Source organism: Pundamilia nyererei, unplaced genomic scaffold (genome assembly GCF_000239375.1).
Source record: "Pundamilia nyererei isolate P.nyererei 1_Seehausen unplaced genomic scaffold, PunNye1.0 scaffold00022, whole genome shotgun sequence".
Taxonomy (NCBI): domain Eukaryota; kingdom Metazoa; phylum Chordata; class Actinopteri; order Cichliformes; family Cichlidae; genus Pundamilia; species Pundamilia nyererei.
The window spans coordinates 5029084-5034235 of record NW_005187423.1 but is presented as its reverse complement, the minus strand read 5'-3'; positions in this window follow the sequence as shown (position 1 = coordinate 5034235).

Below are 5152 nucleotides of genomic sequence, written 5' to 3'. Positions count from 1 at the left end.
ATACATATATATATATATATATAGTGTCTTTTTAGCTGTGAGATCTGTAAGGTCACTCATCAAATACATTCAGTTTATAAACAACTGGTAATAACTGTCTGACAAGCAGCTCCCATCGGATAAGTTGTGTCCAAGACCTCTAATGGGCTGAAAATGACAGTTCTTATCTTCAGGCTGGCAGATGTGGATAAAGTACACAGATAGGCAACGGGCCAGCTGACACTGACACAGTGTTTATGAGGCACGGTGTGAGAAGACACTGTGCTGATCCTGAAACAGCAATGTTATTAAATGAATTTAATACAATTCACAGACTCTGCGGTATAAGAATTAAGTCAGCTGCACAAAATTATGCATAACCGTACTACTACTGTGTTCTGCTACCATACTAGTTTGAACACTAGTACTTAAAAAAATCACATCAGTGTCTCTGCATGCAACCAATGTGCAGCAATGATGATAATGATAATTTAAACAAAACTCGATAAGGACATTATCATTAAACAGACGCGTAATGTTGCCATTTTTAATGTGTGTGACACTGTAACTAACACTTTTAAGGGTTCAGCAAACGCATACTCATAAACAAGTACTAGTTAATAGTTAATTGTTACTATGTAATTATTAGCTATCAAATATAATGTCAGAATGTGGCACATCCATTATACATGTCTGTCATGTCAAACATTCCAGTATATCCCAAACACGGATTAAAAAAACAAAACAATACATTTAGTGATTCATCACATTCAAAAAGCTTAGATTTGGGTGGCATTTATGATTGGAAAAATGTAAATTTAATTATCAAATTGCAAGTGTATTTATTTTCTAGTCATGAAGTGTTTGATCTCTATAATCTCTATAATTTGACTGATTTTAGTTTTTGTCATATCTGTTTTAGAGCGCTCCAAGCAGGGAGGGCACAGAAAGACAAAACAATGCGACATCAACTGAGTGGTTATGAGAAAGGCGTTTGATTGAGGTTTTAATATTCATTATTATGAAGCAATGAAGTCTCGTCGCATTTCGGCATGGTTAGGCGAGAAAGCCTGCGCAGCACATGCTGCCAAAATGCTCAGTTCCCACCTGTTTCTGCAGTGGAAGAGACTGTGGTAAAATGTCTGGGTGGCACAGACCTCGGCGGTATATTCATTGCTTTTAATTTGAGGCCCAGAGATTAAAGAGTGACATATGTCAACAGGAAACAGAGACATGAGATGTAGAGAGGAGGCTGAATTAATGAGGCATTACTTGTTAAATGTGTTCCAGTAACTTTCCTTTAGGTCTCTGACTCACTTCCTCTCTTTCAGCTCTTTTGTCACTGCTCTAGTCTTGCTAGTGTGGCATAATGAGAGTGATAAATCAATGCTCTCTGCTATGTATACCACTGTTCAGTGCAATAATGTATCACTGATGTATGTGCTTGTTTAGAGCAGAGAAAATACAGCTTAAAATACGCAACTTCTTTTACTGGTTACTTATCAGAATTGCCACATCACGAAATTCTCTAATAATGATAAACACATACGGGGAATGATCTTTACTTTACACCTTCAATGTGATCAACTCTTCCTGTTAGCCCCCTGAAAACAAACTAGCTCTTATGTACGTCAGCACAATGAAACCAGACAATTTCAATAAGTCTAAACGAGTAAACTAAACATACTGTATATAAACAATATGCCATTTTTGTCATCATAAACTATTTCTGCTATCGACAGTAAACAGATTGCTGATAAAGAAATCTGTCCTTCCAGCATGGCATTAAAGGGCACGATGTACGTCTTTTCAAATGTTGATAAGCTAATTCAGACAACACAGCCATATGACATTAAATGTGACATGTTTCACCAACAAATTCTTCCCCCGGGGCCACTGTTGAGAATATTCTGCACTATATTAAACCCTCTCCAGAAATGTGTGCGACAAAATGTAATTGCATTTGTATTAAACAATCATGTAGCATTTTGTAAACATACCTAGACCATTCACTGTGCGTTCACTGTGTAGAAAGCAATGAATAAATATGGAATTGGTCTCTGTGCCACGTGTATTCTTGTGGCCCGTTCAATCTCACACTCTGTGCTCTATGAGATGTTGTAGTCTGTAATTTATACAAACTCAGACAGTGAGATTAAAGACAAGTAAACTATGTCGTTACAGCTAAAATCCAAGTTCTGGATTGGCCATTAAACAAATGCTTTTGTAAATACTGACTCAATAAGAAAAACAGTGAAGAAGTCCAGTAATATTTACCCTAAATAGGGCAGCCAAAAGAAGAAGGAGAAGGCGAAGAATCAGTCCAATAAACGAAGCAACAATGCATAGCACAAACTAGTCATCTGCATTTTGATTTGATTTGATCATTACACGTTTCTTTTTGAAACCTTAGCATCCCCTTGCGTCCCACCAGCTGTCCTCATGTCCTCCTTCACTACATCCATGTCTGTCTCTTTCACTTCTGCCTGGAATCTGCATATTCAACATCGCATTTGTTTGTTTGTTTATTTTAAAACAAAATCCTATCAGTAAGATGTGAACATACTTCTTAAAATTCCAGCATCCTGCCAGAACCCCAACTATTTATAACAATCAGTAGTTTCAATTTTATGACCATTGTGGATCGCCTAGTCACACCAGTAAAGTCGCTCTCGACCAGCTCTCCATTCCAAGTTTCTGAGTCTCTGTTCCTATGGATATTAGCCTATTAGGTTAGCAAAAACTAATTTAAGCTGGTGTCGAGGAAAGTCACCTAACTTAAGTGCCTACGTCTGAATGTCATGATGCACCTCACTAGCAGCAGTGAGGTTAGCACCTGTTAACAGCAGCTCTCCTTATTGATCCTTGTACTTATTAAGGCTAGGTAATTACTTTAGTGGTCAGGAAAACAGGCCCCAGGAATCTGAAGAGTTTGAATATGGATACGTTTAGGTCATCTTGTGAATACTGTGCAGTTAGTTTTATCTAGTTTATATTTGATGAGCCATTTTGGAAATATGGAAAAAAGGTTTACTGTAGATTTACAGATCTACTGCCAGATTAATGGAAGAGCCGGTGGCATACAAAATTGTGTAATTTGCATAAAAATGTACATTACAGTTTTGTGTGAAAGAGACAACATAGTTTGTGTGAATGGTGAATAAAAGAGGTCCAAGAAACCCCGAAGCTTTCAGACAATCAGGAAAAGGGACTGTGCATCTAAACTGACTGACTAACCCATTTTTTGACTAAAATTCCCCGATTCAGTGAATCAAATACTTAATCAGTCTATGAAGAGTGCAGTGCAGTATTAGGAATAGTACTAGTACTATCAAGGGGTTCAATAATATCACTGAGTGTATACACTGCAGGTTTACAAATTCTGACCAAACAATCCAATTTGATGCTGTTTGAGATGCAGTTTCAGTTAACCATTTATTAGGGACACTAAACTTTTGCTATGGGATCCAAGGAGATCTTTGAGTAGGGAAATTAAAAAGAAAATAGTTTGCCTGCCCGACGAGAACCTGGAATGTGTCGGCTACAAAGTGATGGACTAATGATGAAAGATGGAATTTTTATTTTTTATGAGTTAGAGCCTAATAACTTGTTATAAAGCAATCTTACATCTAGTCAAAGTGGTATTTTAGATGGAAGGAATTTTTCATTAATTATCCAGATAACAGCTAAATTCTGTTGCAAACAAGCTCATCATTAACATAGCTGAGAGAAGTGAGACCTTTCTGAGATGTAAGAGCTGAACCACTGTAGACTGTTGCCTTGACAATTTATTGAGTTGATGAGTGTGCTGAAAGTTATTCAGTACAATAATTTTCTCATTTTAATTTTACCTAACCCCATTTTGTAAGTATTTATTGAATTATGCATATTCTTCAAATTAAACTGAACAAAAAATCTGAACTTCCTTTTAAAAGATGATTTCATTGCTGTGCCTGCCATAATTAATGCACCATGGAGCTACACGAGTCATCTGCACTGTTTCTCCCACAATACTACAAGTAATTCTTTTCATTTCATTGAAATTTCCCTCATTTGTAGCAAAACAGACAAACTGAGAAACTCCAAATGATCACAGCACTATCCCTCAAGAATAAAAACGTGAACCAAATGCTTTGTTCAGATTTCAAAGGCTTTGAAAACAAGCCTTGAAATAATATATTCAATGATGATCATCATAGTTATTACTGTCAAAGTCAAGAATTATCAAATGCACCATGCAGTATCTTAGATAAAATGCTATAAGCCATCAGTGAACAAGGATTACATGTTAACAGCTCATGTTGTTTGAGTTGACAGTGTTGAGTCAGCCTTAGAAGGATGAAAAGGAGGAAGAAGCAGGGAAGCAGGGACAACTCCTCAGGGGATTTGCTCTGTGGGTCAATATACTGATGACTCTTGAGACTGTTTCGAGGCTAGAGAGAGCGAGACTTGTATGTTTATGTATCTATATGAGAAAGAGATGGGGCTGGGGTGTGTGGGGGGTCGCTCTCCCTAAGAGAGAAATAAACAACAAGAAATGGACAGATTTATGTTCATTTCCCCTTCACTCTCCTTCCATATGAAGAGTACATGAATAATAAATGTTTAGCCAACATAAACCTGACTCCCAGTGTTGCATCAGATGATGGATTGGTCCGACTGGGGCGTGCCCTTCCTTTGAACATTGTTGCTCTTTGATTTAATCTGGCAGCTGGGGATGTGTTGGAACACAGAGAGGTATAGCCTTTCATTGTTCTACACCACTGCTTCTCAAACCACTTTGAGGCATCAAGGGACGTGCGTGCAGGTTGTCATTCCAACCAAACACTTCAACACTAATTAAAATACTTTGAACCACAGAGGAAAACTCTGAAATCACCTGCTGAAGTGTTTGGCTGGAACAAAATCTAAAGGACACATGGGCCTTGTTGTACACACATGGCATGACAAACCACAGCTAACAGTTTGTTCCAAAATGTGCAACCAGGCAGAATTACATTCAGCTCTGCCCACACACAATGATCTTCTTTCTAGCCCTAGAGATAAAGTAATTGGATGGTTAATAAGTCATGGGAATATGCGAACCAGCCTGAGACAACTCTGTTTCGGAAAATGTTCAGTAAATATCTAAAAAGAAACATATTTGCTACCAGAATTATCAGAATGGTGTTCA